Below are 21,869 nucleotides of genomic sequence, written 5' to 3'. Positions count from 1 at the left end.
CTTTTTTTTTTTTTAATTTTTTAAAAAATTATTTTAAACTACTTTTGATAGTGAAACACATCAGTTATCCATAAATTTGTTTCTTTCTTTCCTTAGACATTCCTCATAGAAATATCTGTCTTCTCATCCCAGCATGGAATGGTAACTCTCCAGTTTTTACTCAACTTTTATTGTGTTTTGTGCCATCATTCAAGGAACTCCTTTAGTCAGTGCTGTGATGGATACCCCGTATCCTGCATTTCATTTTTCATTTTCTTGCATTCCTCTTTTTGGAACCTTTTGGTCAAGGTCTTTTTTGAGATGAATTGTTACTTGGTGCTTGATAATAATCCCTAGTGCCAGGGAGGCTCATTCCCAGTAGTCATGTCCCATGCCAGCAGGAGCAAGGGGAGGAGGTAGTGAACTGATTTACAGATTCAATGCAATCCCAATAAAAATCCCAATAGCCTTTTCTGCAGAAATGGAAAAGCCAATATGAAATTTTTAAAATTTATTTGGGAGGGTAAGGGGCCCTAAATAGTCAAAAATGTCTTAAAAATGAAGAATGAAGTTGGAAGATTCTCAATTTCTGACTTTAAAACATATTACTTAGCTACAGTGGTGAAAACAGCATGGTACTGGTGTAAAGATAGATTGACCAATAGAACTGAATCGAAAACTCAGAAATAGACTCTCAGATCTATGGTTAAGTGATTTTTCACAAGACTGTCAAGCCCTCCCAGCTGGGTCAGAACAGTTTATTCAACAAATAGTGCTGGGAAAACTGTATATCCATATTCAAAAGAATGAAAGAGGATCACTATCTCATGCCTTATACAAAAATTAACTCAAGATGGATCAAAGACATAAAATTCCTAAAAGATAATGTAGGGAAGCATCTATGAGTTCTGGTAGTAGGAAACAGTTCCATAAACTTTATGTCCAAAGCACAAGCAACAAAAGAAAAAATAGATAAATGGGACCTCTTCAAAATTAAAAACTTTTGCTCTTCAAAGGAGTTTGTCAATAAAGTGAAAAGGGAGCCTACTCAATGGGAGAAAATATTTGGGAACCAACTCTCTGATAATGACCTAATATCAAGCATATAAAAAGAAATCTTACATTTTAAAAATAAACAGACAACCCATTTAAAAAATGGGCAAAAGATTTGAATAGACACTTTCCCAAAGAGGAAAAAAAATGACTAAAAAGCACATGAAAAGATGCTCAACATCACTAGATATTAGGGAAATCCAAATCAATACCACAATGAGATATTATCTTATATCTAATAGACTGGCTGCTATTAAAAATTCAGAAAACTACAAGTGTTATAGAGGATATGGAACCCTCAACTACTGCTGGTGGGAATGTAGAATTGTGAAGTCATTGTGGAGGACAGTCTGTCGGTTCCTTACATAGCTAATTATAGAATTGTCATATGATCCAGCAATCCCACTACTAGGAATATACCCAGACAAATTGAAAGCAGGGACATGAACAGATATATGCACACCAAAGGTCATCTAGGCATTATTCACAATTGCCCGAAGTTGGAAGCAATTCAAGGGTCTATCAATAGATAAATGGATAAACAAAATGTGGTATATACATATGATGGAAAAAGGAATGATGTTGACACATGCGACAACATAGATAAATCTTGAAGAACTTATGTTGAATGAAGTAAGCCTGTCACTAAAGGACAAATATTGCATGATCTCACTGTTATGAACTCAGGATATTGAGCAGAGTCACAAAGGTAGTCTGGGAGATAGGTTACCGGAATACAGAAAGTGAGTAGAGAGTGGAAAGCCTATGCTCATCTGGGCAGAATCTTCGATACCGTGGACAGGGGTGATGGTGGTGCAGCAGTGTGGATGGGATGTGGATGGGGGATGAGTGTGAGTGGGGCCAGAGGCGTGGGTTGGGCTATCCATAAAGCTGGTGGGGAGAGGAGGAAGGGACAGGTGAACACTGTGGAGGTGGAGGACTCTGGCTGAGAATAAAATTGTGGGAGAGTTTTCTTGGCAACTATGGTAGGGGCTGGTATGGGCACAGGGTGGCAGTGGTGGTGGACGGGGAAGGGTGCATCCTGGGCAAGCCTGTATGGAATATGAATGTATTCACGTGGTCACAGTGGGTGGAGACCCACACAATAACCAACAAAATATTAAATTTCTATCCTGGGGAGCCTGCTACATTCTCTAATAGAGTGGCAAGAATCTCTAAAAGGACATAGGCAGTGCCTAATAAAAGGAAACCGGCCAATACACCAAGTCCTTGATATTAATGTTTGTACTATGAACCTTATTCTTTTAAAATTGAAACAGCCTAATAATATCTACTGCCTATGAGTTAGCTCTGAAAACCTCCTTGTTGCTCAAATGTGGACTCTCTCTAAGCCAACTCAGCAAATAAACTCACTAACTTCCCCCCAGGGTGGGACATGATTCCTGTGGATGAGCCTCACTGGCACTAAAATATTACCAAGTGCCAGCCAACCAGTGATGCATTTGGAAAAAGACATTGACCAAAAGGGGAAGGGGGGAAAGAGTTTTTATGGTTAAGAGATTTCAAAGTGAGCCAGGAGATAATTCCAGAGGTTACGCTCATATACATCTCGAGCAGATCTCACTGCCACAGTAAACAAAGCCCCACACAGCGCTACCCAGGGCTCCAGACACAACTGGACACTACCCCATGAAATAGAACCTCGTTGCTGGGCCTCACCTAGGAATATATGTTCCCCAGCAGAGTTAGACTCTTATCATTTCCTTACATGGCCCTTTTTACCCCTTTTATTTGAACCTAATTAGGACTATACTCGTTAACTATATGTCCCAGAGATTTAAATCTTTGGTCTGTTTCTATGCCAGGTGAGCCCTGAATCTCAGCAGAGTTGCAGCCAACACCTACACTCCAGGTCATTGGACTTGCCGGGGACAACTAACAAAATGATGATCATGGACAACCCCAATTCCAAAAAGCACAGAATATCTGCAACTACAAGCAAAACAGCTCCTTCCACCTCCCCCATAAGATCAAGCCGCCCTCTCAATCTGAAGCAGAGTAGCTGTACCATTTTGCATTCATACCAGCAAAGAATGAGAGAGTAACTGTTGCTCCTTATTCTTTATGGTGTTGTCGTTTGTGTGTGTGTGTGTTTGGGGGGGGATTAATAGGTGTATAATGGTATCTCATTGTTTTACTCTGCATTTCCTTGCTAACAAAAAATACTGAAAATCTTTTCATATGTTTATATCTTTGAAGAGGTAATCAGATATTTTACCCAATTTTTAATTGGGTAATATGTTTTCTTATTTTGAGTTTTAGGAGTACACTTTATATTATAAGAACAAGTTCCCCTATTAGATATATGTTTTACAAATAATTTTTTCCCAGTCTGTGACTTATCTTTTCATTTTTTTAACAGTTTCTTTTGTGAAGCTGATAAAGTCCAAATGATCAGCTTTTCCTGTCATGAGTCATGTTTTTGACATTTTATCTGAAAACTCATCCGCAAATCCAAGGTCAAGTAGATTTTCTTCTATAAGTTTTAGTTTTGCATTATACGCTGGGTCTATGATTCATTTTGTGTTGGTTTTTGTGAAAGCTGTAAGGTTGTCAGCCACCTTCCCAGGGGAGTTTGCTGTGTGGTGGCCCGCAGTGTAGCGCTCTGCACTAGTTCTTCTCAGTGAAATGAGCTCTTCTGATGCCTCACAGCAGTGGACATGGTTAAGCGGTATTCTTCTTTGTTATTTAAATCTTGAGCACCAAAACATTTTTGGATGTATACTCATTCCTAAAAACCTTTCTGGCTCTTTTAATTATGGTGGTAATTTCTGACTGACTGTTACCAGGAATAGATGTGTTGCAGAAGATAAGAAAGCCTTTCTTAATAGCTTTAGAAAGATGTTTTCTTAAAAGAAGTAACATATAATCAAGAACCAGTATCCATAATTTTCTGAGATTTAATGAAAATGGTTAATATCACAATTATTATTAATGATAAAATGAGATCTTCTTAGATAGTTAAAAATTTTATCTTCAATTAAGAATAAAAGCATTTTTAATTAGTAAAAAAAGTTTCACAGCATACAAATAGTGAATTTGGATGTTGGAAAGGTAATTTTCTCCCCAATTTAGAAAAAAGAAAACAGGTATTGGGGGTAAAGTTATGGGTGAATGAGGACAAAAACCTAAGAATTCTAGCTATTATCACAGCAGTGTCAAGGAAGAAAACACTGAGTCAGATAATATGCCAGGAAAGAAAATAATATAGCTTTAACCAATCAGTACGAAGTCCCATATATTCTCAAGTATTATTTTTCAGTATAGCCAGAATGTGTCATTTAAACAGCCCTTTGGTAACCATGGAGCCTACAAATGCTGAGTAAGAAAAGAGAATAGAATCAGCATCTTTTAACAGGTCCCATTCTAACTTTGTGCAAAGCTCTTTTAATTTTCCAGCATGTTAAGCATGCCAACCATTGAATTTTGCAGCTATATTTCAATTGATTTAACACTCAGTATGTTGGAACTTGACCTGGATACAATTCTTTCCCTTTTACTAAAATTTAATTTAGACATATATGCCTTTTTTTTAAAACCAGGGAAAAGAAAACCTGAACATTTTAACACAGAGTCTTGGTTAGGGGCATTAGTTACCACTTTAAGAAAAATATTTCCTTGCCAGACTTTTGACAGAGACTTCACTAGTTTCTGTCCACTGATAAGAGTATATGTGGGGGAGAACTTGCTAAAAAGATAAATCTGATAGGCAACAACTCAACTATATCATAGCATTAACAAATAAAACAACTCTAATCAATAAAATTCTAAAGAAGGGTAAGGTGTTATTATTATTTATTTTTAGAAATATTTCATTTATATAAATTGTTAAGTAGAACATAAAACCAAATTTGTAACTAGTACCCGAGAATGGACTTAACTGTTTGGTGTTTAATGAGAACAGCTTCTACACAGGATCCCAAAAGACTTACAGAAAAGGGGCAAAGCCCTACTATTAAGCAAATAAAACTCATGTTTCCAACAGATAATACAAAAATTGATTTATACTGCATTTCCCTTTGTTCATATTAGCAAGTGCAGATTTAACAAAAGGTAACCATATCCCTTCTACATACAGTGCAAATTATACAAACAAAACTGTCTGGTATCCCAAATCCCAGTGTTTAGCTCTCAAACCTTAAGTCACTGCATTTAATCAGGATTACGAAGAGTTGAAAACAAAAAAGCTATTGCCACAATCCAGAGAAAGGGAAAACAACAAATCCGTAAAAGTTAATCAAACAACAGTAGGTTTAACTTTAAACTTTTTGGGAAGCTTAATATCATTTCATTATTTTTTAGTGGAAAATTAGGAATTATTTGGCAATGCTTTTTTACAAGTAGAAAACAATGATAAAGTCAAGTGAGGCGAAAACCTAAGAACCACCACCAGCGAGGCATAGACAATTGTTTTTAGGGCATTATCTGAAAAGTTCATGGATTTTCAGAGCAGATAGGTCCCTATATTGTTTATGTGAGACAGGAGGACATTAAAATGTTATCTACAACACAGAAGGACTTTTCAATGGAAGCTACTGTCCTAAACTCAGCCTCTGCTAGAAATGAATCATGCTGTTTACAATTATTTCAACAAAGGTATCACTTTAGGATGCTAGCAGCAGAGCAAACTTAACTTACCCTGTTCTTAAACAATTTGCAGAATAGAGTTCAAATGATTGCTATGGGTTTTAACGTTGGTAAGAAGAACTAGAAGAACTGGAATATAATACAGCTGAAATACAGTGGTGAGCTAAGCAAGTACTTTTAGCATTGATCTATTTAAGTTTACTCTCCTATCCTTTTTTTTCTTTTTTAAAGATTTATTTATTTCCCTCCCCCCCCCCCCCCCCCTTGTCTGTTTGCTGCGTGTTCTTTGTCTACTTCTGTTGTCAGCCGCACGGGAATCTGTGTTTCCTTTTTTTGCTCATCTTGTTGTGTCAGCTCTCCGCGTGTGCAGCGCCACACCTGGGCAGGCTGCACTTTCCTTCACGCTGGGTGGCTCTCCTTACGGGGTGCACTCCTTGCGCGTGGGGCTCCCCTACGCGGGGCACCCCTGCATGGCAGGGCACTCCTTGTACACATCAGCACTGCGCATGGGCCAGCTCCACACGGGTCACGGAGGCCCCGGGTTTAAACCGTGGACCTCCCATGTGGTAGACGGACGCCCTAACCACTGGGCCAAGTTCGCTTGCCTCAGCAAGTACTTTTAAAATGAAGTCAGCAAGCAGTCACAGATGAAAGAACAAATAAGATAGGTGGATTTAAGATGAGGAATAAAAATATCTGTTCAGGGTTCAAAATGGACAGAGTGGTTTGTTTTGCGGCAATTAGAGAAACCGGGTGGGGGTGGCACTTGCTGGCACAGGGGGGCGCGCAGCAACATCTGCTCGAGCTCCTCAGGCCTCCTCCGCGGCGGATATCTACATTTTCACTCTTGGGCTCTTTCACCGCGGTCTTTGGAAGGACATCGTCTGCTAACGTGAGGAACGCCCTCTCGATATTTATATTTGCTTTTGCACTAGTCTCAAAAAATCTGACACCATGCTCCCCTGTGAACTGTTCTCCTTTTCCCTGAGGCACAACCCTTTCAGCGTCCCTATCATGCTTGCCTCCTCGTGCTTCTTTCCACACTGGCAAGCTCCTGTAGGTTTCGAAGCAGTTTGCTGATGTTTTCACAACACCGCCCTCGGTGATGTCATTCCCTCGCGGGATACCCAAGGCCGCCTCCTAGCGACGGTGGGAAGCCGCTCCCGGCCTGCTGTCTCCCTAGCTGTAGCCTGCCCTTCCTTCCCTGTCATTCCACTGTCCCAGCTTAAAGTCTGCTCCTACGGTGGAAATAAAGGTGGTGCTGAAGGCATCATCCAAAGAGAGAAACAGGCCGCGGGGCTCCCGCCCTCCCGAGGCCCCGGGCAGGGGCAGGCGGGGAGAGCAGGCGGGTGGCCGTCTCCCCCGGGGGCAGCGCTCAGGCTCTCGGCCGCGGGCACGAGAAGGCTCGGAGGGGCGGGCCCCCAAGGCCGCCTGGCGCGGGAGCCCGCGGGGGGCGCGTGTGCAGGGCTCCCGGGGCAGCGGCCGCCGCGCCCCAGCCCCTTCCTGCCGCGTGCGGGCGTGGCGGGCGTGGGCTGCAGCGCACCCAGGGCCAGGGCAGCGGAGGAGGAGCCTGGGCCGCCGCGCCCAGCAGACAGGCCGCCCCCAGAGCCGCCTCGCGCGGGCCCCGGCGCGCCCCGGCGCACGGGCAGGCTGGGCTCGGAAATACCTGAGATTCCTGTAACCACCGTGGAAGCGGAAATGGAATACGTAAATTTCCCCTGCGCAGTTTCACTTCTTTCAGCCTCAGAACACCAAAGAACTCCCAGGTCTCCTCACAGATTGGCTTTCTAGCCCTTGAAGCCTCAGTGGCTTCCTGGACTAAGACTTTATTCTTTAATGAAAAACAGATGAACAAAGCATGATCAATTATTATTTACTATTTTCTCACATATACTTCATTATCTGAGAATTCTGGGCTCAAAAAATGCAATATATGAAGACTAAGGGAGGGACAAAATAAACACTTTTGAAGTAATTTTCCATTTCACTTCAAAAGTTTCCCCAAGCTCTTCTTTCCCGCCCTCTCACAGCTTTTAAATGCTATTTATTTTTTCATTCATTGAGTATGTAATAATTAACATAGTAAGTTATCAAAAATGAAATAAATATATCCTTTCAAATGTTTCCCTGTCTATCCAGTTTATTTGCTGCTTCCTCCTACAGGCAACAATCTCATTAGTTGCGTCTTTACTTAGCATTACTTTATGTAATCCATACAATTATAGGTGTGCAAGCACACGCAACATCCGTTTTCTCTCTGCTTTCTTAGAAAAAGTTGCATACCAAATACACACTGGTGCCCCTTTTCACCAACTTTATTATAACCTGCCATTTAGGCACTTTTTAATGTTATAGTCGCATGGTTCCATTTAAAGTAAGTGAAAAAAAAACAAGTCAGATTCATCGGAAAGGTTATCGCCCTTCTGAGGAGGAAATTAAATTCCATGTAGCAATTTTAATTTTAAAGTAAATTGTTGGGCTGTGGCATAGCCCTGACCCTAAGCAATAATCTCATCTCTCTGTCCTGGAACATTCTGTTGGCATCTGATATCCTTAATATCCCCAAGAAGTCATCACATAAAAGTATTTTTTAAAAACTTGAATTAAAATTAATAAACTTGGTTTGTTTTTGTTTCTCTTTAACTTTAAAAGATTGATGATGAGGAAAATAGCTTAGATTTTAAAACTAAGTAAAAAACAGATGAAGAGAATACAAAGCTGTGAAAAGAAAACAACAAAACCATTGTCAATTTATTAAACAAGAATTATTGAGCTCATGCTATACTCCAGAAATGGTTCTAGACCCTAGCCATACAATGATGAAAAAACCAAGTGCTTGGCAACTGGTTGCCCATATTCTATAGCTCCTGGAGAATTCCATCCCTCCAAACAAAGGCACTGTTATCCCACTCAGATTATTGCTGTGCTTCCTACCTCATCTATCCTTCTTTCTCAGTTTATATTCAAAGGAGCAGCCAGACTTGTTCTGTTAAAACATAGGTCAGATCATGTCACTCCCCCTTAAAACCTTCCAAAGGTGCTTGCTCATCCTTTTGAGCAAAAGCCAAAGACCTTAAAATGCCTCTGTAGCTTAAGTTATCTAGCTCCCTTATCTTAGTGAAATTGTTGTAGAATTTGAGATAGGTTCAATTATTTGCGTATAAAGAGGCCAGGACTCAGGAATGATTCTGAGAAGGAAAAATGGTTTATTGACGGCCGGCCGGACTCAGGACCTTCCTGTTGCAAACCCGAGCCCCGACCAAGACTTTTGAGTTTCTTTTATACAGAGAGGGAAGGCCAAATGGTCCTTTAGTTTCAGTTCTCAATAGGCTTGAATTAGCATATATATCTTCCACATCTTAGATAAGTTTTTAGCATGGACTTCAGACATTCTAGATAAGCTTGTAGCATATTTTGTTTGCATTTCCCCTGAATACTTAAAGTTTATAGACCTTGCATTGTTAAACTGTTTCCTGGGACTGGAGTCCTTGCCATGGTCGCGAAGGACAGGACTGCAGCCTCTTACCATCTCACACCCCCAAATCACAGACAGCTTAGGTTATCTCTGAAGACACAGCCTCCCACCCACATCAAAACCATACAACAAATAAAAACATAATGTTAGATAGTAAAGACTATGAAAAGATTGAGTAATAGGTGGCGCATTTAATTTTCCATTCAGCAATATTGAGTACTTAGCATATATAAAAAGTTTCTAGTTCTTTAGACTCCAGGTGTTAGAACAGTAATGACTTAATAGCAAGTAAGACATTGATTTAAATGACCATTGATTTCCTTTAGCAAAAGCATTTATAATAACAGGAAATAGGTAGGTATATATGCCTTCATTATTTTTGCTTTGCTGTTGTCCTATTTAGCCATTAGCCAGTAAGAGATTAAGCACAGAACCACACCAGAAAAACAAAAAAATTAGCTGAAAATAGGAGATCTTGGCAAAGATGAATTTAAGATACGTTTCTTTTCATTTGGAATTTCTGAAATCAGAGATAGACTCAAAATAATTCAGTACCTTATAAATCATTGTTACCGGATTTTATCTAGGTTCTTGGCTATGCTGCAGAAATGAATTTCAAGAGCACCCCGGGTGAGTTAGGCCAGTATCTATTCAGGTAGGGAGGAAAGAGATATGGGAGAAAATAACAGAGCAGGGGGCCCAGGTAGAGAGGAAGGGGTGAAAATGGATAAAGAGGGCTGATTTACAGGCTACAATTCCCCATTATAGATTACAAATCCCCAGGTTTACTTGCGTGGCCACGTGGCAGAGGAAAAATGGTGAGAGCAGCGCAGAGGGCAGGGACAGTCCAGAGGCAGGAGAGCAGGGCGGGAGCTCAGGCTGGGCCTGCTTTTAAACTGTTAAATATCCCACCCCTTTGCTAATGGGGGGGGGGCTCCAGCTGTTGGCTGTTTTCATTGGTCACCCCCCATCAACCCCCTAGTGAGGGCCCAATGATAAAGTGCCTAGGGAGCATCCGGCTTTTCCTTGCTCCCAGGAGGACGTCTTTGTTCCAGGTGGCAGAATCCTGGGGTGGAGGTCTTCCCGCAGCCGTCTTGGGGTTACTGATGTCCACGGGGACTCTGCCAGGTTCCAGATCTTACTTCCCTATCTTAGTACCTGCTTCAATTGGTAATTTACTCTTTTATTTTACAATGGAAAGATGTCCATTCCCACTGTTAAAGGTTTGCAATAATTAACAAGCTGTAGCTCAGTTTCCCCTGATATGCACTGGGAAAAGGCAAACCCCCTCCGCTGTGTCTGAGGACAGGGCTTGGCACTTCCCCACAGGTTAAACAAAGAAACCTCCTGGAGACAGGAATAAAGGGAGATAGAGATCTTCCCATCTGCATAGCAGAGGGAGATGGAGATCTTTACTACCTCTACCTGTGTATCAGAGGGAGATGGAGCTGGAAACCTTCACTATTTACATATCCTTTAATCCCTACAGATGAAAAGAAACATCTGCTCCTGCAGGATTCCAAAAAACCATCAACTCCCTCAACCCCCTCCCACTATCTCACTCAGACCCTCAACCCCCTCCCACTAACTATCATTTCCCCACCTAGGAAAGTTCTGTATAAATTCAAGTCGCCCCCTTCCAGGAGTGGGCTGAAGTCTGTTCTTCAGACCTCCCCATTGGGAGAGCTTCTCAATAAATACATTCTTTGCTTATGGTCAATCAGTCTCCATGTCCCAGTCAAGAGCCGTATTTTCTCGAATACCCACCACACCTAAAGGGTAGTAAAAGAGGGGTTGGCTTTATTTATTCCCAAATGCACTGAGTCAGATATTAAAGATTGAAGGAAAAACTGAATTCTAATTTGCTTCATGTTCTTCCATACAGTTTTTGGCAGAACAGATTATACTGGTAGAAATTCCAAATAATATATTACAAATCATGCTCAACTTCTTGAAAGAACATAGTTCCTTTCCTGTATTCCAAACCCTTAACACAAATTCTATAGTTATACTGTACACACTAAAAAAGACCTATTAAATGAATGAATCAATAAATGGACAGATATCAATCTTTGTAGAAATAAAATGAAGTGGAGACGCAGGGACATGTAGTAGATTTTACAATGTTTAGGACAGGCGCCTCTCTCTCCTTGACATTCCTTATGCTCCGTAGGCTGCATATGTGCTCAGATCGCCTGAAGCAGGTGAATGTAAGAGCGAGCGTGGGATTCCTGCTCTGACTACCCTGAACTCCCACCGGCATCCTCCTAACTGGCTGAGTGACCTTATGTAAATTAGTTACATACATTCCGTGGTTTTCTTTGGCCGCATATAAAATTAGCCTAATCCTAAATACAGAGAGGATTAATAGAGAAAAGCAAGTGTAAAGAGCTCGGGGTGGGGGAAGGTGGCAAGATGGCAGAGGTGGAACTGCGCGCTCACCAGGTCTCTCACAAAAAATGGCTAATGGGGGCGAGATTCTGTCCGAGTGCGCTCTTTTGGGATCCCATAGAGCTGGAGGTTTCAGGGCATTGATCTGGAAAGAGCTGGACAAAGAGAAAAATTGCTCAAGGGAAACCCTGAGTGTCTTGCCCCCGAGGCTGGAAACTGCAGGACAGCTAAGCCCCACCGGCAAAGCCAAAAGCTGCTGGAGCCCCCAGTCCCGCGAGCCAACCCAGCGGGAGGAGTTCCTAGAGTGGCAGGGTTCTGGAGCAGGTGGAGAGGGCTTTCCTTTCTGCGGGTTTGGAGGCCCCGACCCCTCTGAGGAGCATTCTCGCTGGCTCAAGCTAGCACCAGGAAGAGGGGAGAGGCGAATCGGCTGAGGCAGCCTGATTTACCTAATCGCCCTGGGATAGAGGAACGTGGCCTGGTTTCAGTCCCCGAAGGGAGGTGGGCGGTAGGAAGCCCTTAAGGAACTTCCAAGAGCCCAGGGAGGAGGCGGTGGTCTGGAAGAGGGCTGAGAGTCATTTTTCTGTAGTGAGTTAAGTCACCAGAGTCCCATTTGAATTTCAAAAGGGAACTCAACCAGACCTGGAGAGGTGAGGGGCGATCCCCTCACGCAGGCTACCGTGTCCAGCTGCCCTGGGAGAAAGCAGTGACAGAAAGGGGCAGGGACAGACAGGCTCCTACTCAGCAGGAACCTAGCCAGCTGCAGGCAAACCCGCCCGAGAGGATATGACTGGACAGCTTTCTAAAGAGGCGCCTGGCCCAGCAGAATGTTTAGCTCGTTGGAGGAGTTGCCACCTTGAATAGATGAGGTCTTTGGTTCGATTCCTGGCTCTTCTTAAGGGTAGTAATACACCAGGATATTAAACACCCAGCTGGTACTTGACGACGGGAAAACACAGACAATATATTTATATTAGCTTCTCTTGGCTCTCTTATTTTCCTAAAAAAAAAAAAAAGTTTACTTAAAAAAAATTTTTAACTTAGTTTACTCACTAAAACCCACTTCAAAACCTGCAGAGGAAAGGCTGTAGGGTAATTGATTGATGAACACCAGCAGCCTGAGAAGCTCCACAGGGGCCTAAGAGCGAAGGCTGTTTTTCCTTAGTTTTTGTTTGACTGCTTATTTGTAGGGTTTTTTTTTTCTTATTTTTTTCTTTCTCTACCCTCTCTTTTTTTTTTTTTTTAATTAGGTGCTGCTGGCTTATTTCTTATTTGCTGTGTCTCCTCTTCCTTGTTTTCCCCTTTTTTTTTTTTTTCACGCAGTGTGGCTCTCCTTACAGGACTCACTCCTTGCTCGTGGGGCTCCCCTACGTGGGGGACACGCCTGCATGGCACAGCACTCCTTGCACGCATCAGCACTGCACATGGGTCAGCTCATCACACGGGTCAGGGCGCCCTGGGTTTGAACCCTGGACCTCCCATGTGGTAGGCAGATGCTCTATCAGGTAAGCCAAATCTGCTTCCCTGTTTTCCCCTTTTTTGTGTATACTGATTTTGTCTACCAATGTTATCTCTTTTCCTTCTTTCATCTTTCTATCTTCTGCTTTCTCTTGTTCTTATTTCCACCTCTCTTTGTATAGTTCTCAATTTTTCTGGTTTTTCTATCTCATCTATTCTGTTTTCGTTCTTTATTAATTTTTTTTCTTTTTGTCCGTTGTTTTCTTTCCCTCTCTCATCATCGTTTGGCCTTCTATATATTTTTCTCTATTTGGTTTCCTATTTCATTGTACATACTCCACTGTTTTATTCCTAATACTCTACACTGTTTATATAAGTTACATATTCATTTTCCTATGTCTTATATGGTTCCTCTTCTAACTTTTGCTATTATTATTACTATTATCCTTTTTCTTTTCTTACCTCTTTCACTTTCTCTGGCCCTAATCTTTTCTCTTCAAGGAAACATAGACAACAGAAAGGAAAGAGAATAAGACCAAAGTGTCAAAGTGAAAACTTAACACAAACACAAAAACAGTAACTAAATAAAACCCTAGAGTAGAGAAACTAATCAACTGAAAAAACCCATCAAGATAAAAAGATAACCCGACAGCAACAAAAAATTACAAACTATACCAAGAAAAAGGAAGGCATGGCCCAGTCCAATGAGCAAACTAAAAAACAGGAAAAGATGCAGAACATCAAACAACAGATCAAAGCTGTCCAAGCAAATATCAAGGAATAACTTAATGAAGGGAAGGCAGAGACTAAAGATATTAAGAAGACACTGGGAGAACATACTGAAGAATTGTAAACATATACAAAAAGATAATGGATATGATGGTGATGATGGTGCAATCCAAGAAATCAAAAATACACCGGGGGAAGCGGATGTGGCTCAAGTGACAGAGCTTCTGCCTACCATATGGGAGGAACTGGGTTTGATACCTGGGGCCTCCTGGTGAAAAAAAAGAAGAGAAAATGTGGCTGCATGGCATGCCAGTGCCTGCACGAATGCCTGGATGGTGAGCCAGTGCCCATGTGAGAGCCCACAGAGTGAGCAAGTACCCCATGCACACGAGTCATGCAGCAAGATGATGATGCAACAAAAGAGAGACAAGGGGAGAGTCAAGGTGAGGCACAGCAAAAACCAGGAAGTGAGGTGGCACAATTGACAGGGAACCTCTCTCCCCATCAGAGGTCTCCAGGATTGAATTCTGGTGAATCCTAGAGGAGAGAAAACAAGAAGAGAAGACAACACAAATAGCTAAAACAGCAGGGCAGGAGGAGGGGAGGGGGGGATAATAAATAAATCTTTTAAAAAACCACTGGAAGTAAAACGTATCAAAGTATAAGTAGGAGGGTTACCTGGTTAGGACACTCAGGGGGTATGGTCTGATGCGGGACGGACTCCGGAGGGAATAGCTGAAGGCTCATTTTGCCAAGGTGGGTTCTACCATTGGGTGGGGTGGACCCATATCCGGGGGAAGACTAATGCCGTCGAATAGAGAGAACTGTATCTCTCGTGAGAAAGATACGGCTCCCAGGGCATTAGATTGGCAGGCGTTGTGGGCCCTAAGGGGAGGGGAAAATGAACGTGCAATGGATGGAACAAAGGTAAATAAGGGGGCAAAAGAGGAGTTATGTGAGAGTACACGAGGATGAATATAAAACAGCTAATATTACACCAAAAACATATAGGGGACGACAGACTAATAATGAAAACCATAAGACAAAACATAGGATAACTAAAAAACTTAGAAAACTGTACAACCTAAAGTATGGACCACATAGTAAGCACAAATGTTACCTTGTTTGAAAACTATAGTTTCGGAATCTGTACATCAGTTTCAGGAAATATGATATGAATAAGTTAAAAGATTATTGCTGTGGAAGGGAAAAGGCTTTATGGTGGATCTAGGGAAATACTGTATATTGTATATATGAATTTTGGTGATCTAAGACTCTTCTGAAGCTGACATTATGTTGGGATTCACTTTACGGGAAGTTTTGGATCACAGAGTGGTTCAACAATGGCAGCGGAGGAATACTGATATGGGATGTTATTGACAGGATATATATGGTTGACAGGGAGTTATACAGGGCATATGCCCAGGGTATATGGTAATGTCTATATATACTCATAGTGGAAACAATTAAAAACAACAGCTGGGGGGGTACTGGGCTCCTGGCCGGGGGGTCACTGTTGTGGGCCCTGGGAGAACAGCGGCAATCCTCCAGGTGCAACGGCAAGAACCAGGAAGGAAGGAGGGCCCAACAGTGGGCTCTTGATACTAATGGCTACACTTTTGAGCCTATGCACCTGCAATAAGAACAAGGCCTAGAGTAGCATTGTGCCTGGGGGTTTCCTCCTGACAGCCTTCATGTTACTCAAATGTGGCCACTCTCACAGCCAAACTCAGCATGTAGATGTGATGCATTCCCCCCAGCGTGGGACACGACACCCGGGGATGAGCCTCCCTGGCACCGAGGGATCACTACCACATACCAGCTGAAGAAGCAACTAGAAAATGACCTTGAATTAAAGATTCAATGCGGAACAGCAGAATATACCTGTCTACATATAATAACATGACTTCGGGAAGTGGTTTGACCTAATGTAAGGGGGAAATGGAAAGGAGAAATGAGATTATAAGGCTGTGAGTCTCTAAAAAAGAGTCTGGAGGTTGTCAGAAGGAATACCCCTATGTACAACTGAACAGAGTCTAAGAGACAGATAAGGTAGATACAACCCCAGGTATTGGTTCTTTTGAGGGATAAAGAGACCCACGGGTTCTATGGTCATGGCAGAAGGGGTTCACTGCCATGACAGATGGCCCTTCTTTGGAGCTGGTGTTTCTGCGTGATGGAATTGGACTCAGAGGGGATCTCTTTTCACAAGACTTGCATGCTACTTTACTGGAATTGTAGTTGGTGCTGGGTTTAAGATATATGTAGGGGATTTGAATCTCTGGACTGATAATATGACACCCAGGCCCAGAGCCTCAACAGACTTCAGCTCCTACACTTTGATTTACTGGACTTACTCCACTCAGCTAACGTGGAGTTGAAGAAGGTTAACCACCACAACATGGAGCCTAGAGTGTCTACAACTGGAAGCGGGAGGAGTGCATCCAGTGCCCATGTGGAATCTAAGCCCTCACTTGACATAGGTGTGCAATGGACACAACCAATCCAATGTCCACAGAGAAAATGTGGAATGGGTGTGGGAACGGTAGCCATGGGGGCTGCTGGGTGTGGGGAATGGGAGGAAGAGATGAGATGTGGAGGCGTTTTCGGGACGTGGAGTTGCCCTGGATAGTGCTTCACGGACAATTACGGGACACTGTAGATCCCCCCAGGGCCCACTGGATGGAACGTGAGAGTCTGGGCTATGATGTGGACCATTGACTATGGGGTGCAGTGATGCTCAGAGATGAACTTACCAGGTGCAATGGATGTATCACGATGATGGGAGAGAGTGTTGCTGTGGGGGGAGTAGGGGGTGGGGGCGGTGGGGTTGAATGGGACCTCATATATTTTTTTTAATGTAATTAAAAAATAATAATAATAAATATAAAAAAAAACCACTGGAAGTGCATAAGAGCAGATATGAACAGGCAGAGGAAAGAACTAGTGAAGTAGAAGATGGTACATCTGAAATCAAACAGATAGTAGAACACAAAATAAAAGATTTAAAAATTTAGGGATTTGAACAACAACACAAAACACACAAACATATGCATTATAGGCATCCCAGAGGGAGAAGAGAAGGGAAAGGGGACAGAAGAAGTGTTGGAGGAAATAATGGCTGAAAACTTCCCAACTCTATGGAGGGAGACGGATGTACATGTCCAGGAAGGGCAGTGCACCCCAAACAGTATAAATCCCAACAGGCCTACTCCAAGACACATACTTGTCAAACTGTCCAATGCTCAAGACAAAGAGAAAATATTGAAGGCAGCAAAACAAAAGAGAACCATCACACACAAGGGAAGCTCAATAAGATTAAGGGCTGATTTGTCATCTGAAACCATGGAGGAAAGAAGGAAGTGGTATGACATAGTTAAGGTATTAAAAGAAAAAAACTTCCAGCCAAGAGTTTTCTATCCAGCAAAGCTGGCATTCAGAAATGATGTAGAGTTCAAAATATTCACAGATAAACAGAAATTAAGAAATTAAGAGAGTATGCCAGTAAGAAATCTGCCCTTCAAGAAATACTAAAGGGAGTTCTTCAGGTTGAAACAAAAAAAAAAAAGAGAAAGTTGGAGGAGACTGTAAGAACAACTAAAAAGAAAAAAAGAGAAATTTAAAAAAACATGACATACATAAACCCAAAGAAAATATAGCTAATGCAAGTAATTCCTTGACAGTAATAACACTGAATGTTAATGATTAAACTCACCAGTCAAGAGACACAGATTAGAAAAATGGATAAGGAAATATGACCCATCTATATGCTGTCTACCAGAAACCAACCTTAGACTCAGTAATTCAAGGAGGCTGAAAGTGAATGGCTGGAAAACAATCTTACAAATAAACAATAACCAAAAAATGGCAGGAGTAGCTATACTAATATTGAACAAAATAGACTTTAAATGCAAAACTATTGTAAGAGACAAAAACGGACACTATATATTAGTAAAAGGTGTAAAAGTTCAAGAAGAACAATCATAAACATTTATGGACCTAACCAGGGCACCTCAATATACATGAGGCAACACTGGAAAAAACTAAGTGGAGAAATAGATACCTCTACAATTATAGTGGGGGACTTTAATACACTATTATCACCATTAGACAGAACATCTCAACAAAGAATCAATAAAGAAACAAAGACTTTGATTAAAACAATAGAGGATCTGAACCTAACACACATATACAGAACACTACATGCAAATACAGAGGGATATACTTTCTTCTCATGTGTACATGGATCATTCTCCAAGATAGACCACAGACTAGGCCACAGAAATATTCTCAATGAACAGAGAAAGACTGAAATTATACAAAGTAATTTCTCTGACCACAATGGAATGAAGTTGGAAATCAGTAAGGGCCAAAGAACCAGATTAGGCACAAAGATAGGGAGGTTAAACAACATACTCTTAGACAAAAAAGTGGGTAAAGGAGGAAATTACAAAAGAAATCAACAACTACCTTGAAATGAATGAAAATGACAATACAACATATAAAAATGTATGGGATGCAGCAAAAGTTGTACTGAGGGAAATTCATAGCCATAAATGCATATATCAAAAAAGAAGACCTAAAATTGAAGACCTAACTATACACCTGGAGGAATTAGGAAAAGAATAACAAACTAACTCCAAAGGAAGTAGAAACAAGGAAATAACAAAGATTAGAGCAGAACTAAATGAAATAGAAAATAAGAAAGCACTAGAAAAAATAAAACGAAAAGCTGGTTCTTTGAGAAGATCATTAAAATTGACAAACCCTTAGCTAGACTAACAAAGAGAAAAAGAGAGAAGATGCAAATACACAAAATAGGAAATGAGGAAGGGGATATCACCACTGACCCCACAGAAATGAAGAGTATCATAAGAGGATACTTTGAAAAATTATACGCCAATGAGAAGGATAATTTAGAGGAAATGGACAAATTCCTAGAAACACAAAAGTAGTCTACATGAATGAAAGAAGAAATTGAACTCAACAGATGAATCACAAGTAAAGAGATAGAATCAGTCATCAAAAACCCTCAACTAAGATTAGTCCAGGACCAGATGGCTTAACAGATGAATACTACCAAACATTCTGGAAAAAACTAACACCAATCCTGCTTAAAATCTTCCAAAAAATAGAAGTAGAAGGGACATTGCCTAACTCATTCTATAATGCCAACATTACCCTAGTACCAAAGCCAAACAAATATGTCAAAGTAAACTTACAGATCAATCTCTTCAATGAACCTAGATGCTAAAATCCTCAACAAAATACTTGCTAATCATATTCAACAACACATCAATGAAATATACACCATGACCTAGTGGGTTTCATCCCAAGTATGCAAGGATAGTTCAATATAAGAAAATCAATCAATGTAATACACCACATAAACAGAATGAAAGGAAAAAAATCACATGATCATCTCTTTAGATGCAGAAAAAGCATTCAACAAAATACAGCACCCTTTCCTTACAAAACACTGCAAAAAACAGGAATAGAAGGAAACTCTGAATATGATAAAGGGTATATATGAAAAACCAACAGCTAACATCATACACAATGGTGAAATCCTAAAAGCTTTCCCTCTAAGATCAGGAACAAGACAAGGATGCCCACTATCACCCCTCCTATTTAACACTGGGTTAGAAGTACTTGCTTGAGCAATGAGGCAAGAAACAGATATAAAAGGCATCCAAATTGGAAAGGAAGAAGTCAAAATTTCACTATATGCAGAATATATGATCCTATACATAGTAAGCCCTGAGAAATCTACAACAAAACTTCTAGAACTTTTGAGTTCAGTAAAGTTGCAGGTTATAAAATCAATGTGCAAAAATCAGTAGCATTTCTCTACACCAATAATGAGCACTGCAGAGGAAATCAAGAAAAAAACTACCATTTACAATAGTAACTAAAAAATCAAATACCTAGGAATAAATTTAACAAAGATGTAAATGACTTATACACAGAAAACTATACAACACTTTTAAAGGAAATCAAAGAAGGCTTAAATAAATGGAAGAATATTCCCTGTTCATGGATAGGAAGACTAAATATTACTAAGATGTTGTCCTACCCAAATTAATCTACACATTTAATGCAAACCCAATAAAAATCAACACCGCAGTTTTTACTGAATTGTAAAAACTTGAAATTTATTTGGAAGGGCAAGAGACCCAGGATAGCCAAAGACATATTGAAAAAGAAAAATGAATTCACAGGAATCACACTACCCAACTTCAAAACATGCTACAGTGGTGAAAACCACAAGGTATGGACACAAGGATAGACATACCGACCAAATTGATAGTTTGGATATAGATCCTCGCTAATATACAGTGATCTGATATTTGACAAGGTCACCAAGCCCACTCAACTGGGGGAGAATGGCCTCTTCAACAAATGATGCTTAGAGAAGTGGATATCCATATCGAAAAGAATGAGAGAGAAACACCATCTCACACCTTATACAAAAATCAACTCAAGATAGATCAAAAACCTAAATAAAAGAACCAAGACCAGAAAGACCTTGGAAGAAACTACAGGGATGCATCTACAGGACCTTGAAGTAGGAAATGGCTTCATGAACTTCACACCCAAAGCACAAGTGGTGAGAGAAAAAATAGATAAATGGGACCTCCTCAAAATTAAAACTTTTGCACCTCAAAGGAGTTTGTCAAGAAAGTGAGAAGAGGAAGCGGACTTGGCCCAGTGGTTAGGGCATCCGTCTACCACATGGGAGGTCCACGGTTCAAACCCCCGGCCTCCTTGACCCGTGTGCAGCTGGCCCTGTGCAGTGCTGATGCGCGCAAGGAGTGCCCTGCCACGCAGGGGTGTCCCCGCATAGGGGAGCCCCATGCACAAGGAGTGTGCCCCATAAGGAGAGCCGCCCAGCGCGAAGGTAAGTGCAGCCTGCCCAGGAATGGTGCCGCACACACGGAGAGCTGACACAGCAAGATGACGCAACAAAAAGAAACACAGATTCCCATGCCACTGACAACAACAGAAGCAGACAAAGAAGAACATGCAGCAGATAGACACAGAGAACAGACAACTGTGGGGTGGGGGAAGGGGAGAGAAATAAATAAAATAAATAAATCTTAAAAAAAAAAAAGTGAGAAGACAGCCTACCCAATGGGAGAAAATATTCAGTAACCATATGCTGGGAACCAGTTCAGCAATATGTTTGCTTGAAGGGAAGGCAACACAGAACTTCAGAAATAAAGGACAAAGAGAAAACAATAAGAGGAACCAAGGATGCAACTAGTGGGTTCATAGCTTCTGGAACTGAATGAGAGCCTCAACCCTAGTTTCCACATCGTATTTATTGGAAACTACTTAGCAGGTGTTTGCTATCTGAACTGCAACATCATCTAGAATAATGGGGAACAACTGCAACATCTACAATAGAACAGGTGTAACATTTACAATAAGGAACAGGTAAGTCAGTGTCCCACATTTCCCCCTTTTTGTTTTTACCAAGTCTATGCACATGACATTTCACTGATTAACAAAGCTTCCTGCATAATATTTTCACTTTTAAGTTTGAACAATACTCATTAAATTTTTTTCTCAATACATTTGGTCCCAGGATTGTTCAAACTTAAAACAAGAGATTTATATATTCAACAAGGTACATATATATATATATATATATATATATATATATATATATATATAATATATATATATATCACTTACAGTTCATCAAATCACTTAAGTACATAATATGTTACATTATTAAAGTTCTGATTAGTATTCAAGCATTTTCTACATAATCCATAACTGCAACAACAAACAATAAGACCTCCAACTAGCAGACATTTAATAAATAGACTTTCATTTCTCATGGGTTTAAGATTCCCAACTAACAAGGCTATACAGGCCAGTACTTGATCAAAAATTATCTCATTTTCCCCAGTTTGTACAGTGCTCTTAGCATCTTCACTGGATCTGGGACCACATCCAATTCGCAGGCTAAGTCAATATCCACCTTCTCCCTCTTTTTTTATTTTTTAAAGCAGCCTGCTGGAGGTCCTCCTACTCCCATGAAGGACCCTTCCTAACTAACACATCTCAGTGAGGGATAAAAGATTTTTAGTATTCCAACAATATTACAAATTCTATTAACATGAGAAAACATGGTACTTTATCAAATACAGCAGAGAGTATAGTTTTG

Source organism: Dasypus novemcinctus, chromosome 12, assembly GCF_030445035.2.
Source record: "Dasypus novemcinctus isolate mDasNov1 chromosome 12, mDasNov1.1.hap2, whole genome shotgun sequence".
NCBI lineage: Eukaryota > Metazoa > Chordata > Mammalia > Cingulata > Dasypodidae > Dasypus > Dasypus novemcinctus.
This window is presented reverse-complemented; position numbering follows the sequence as displayed.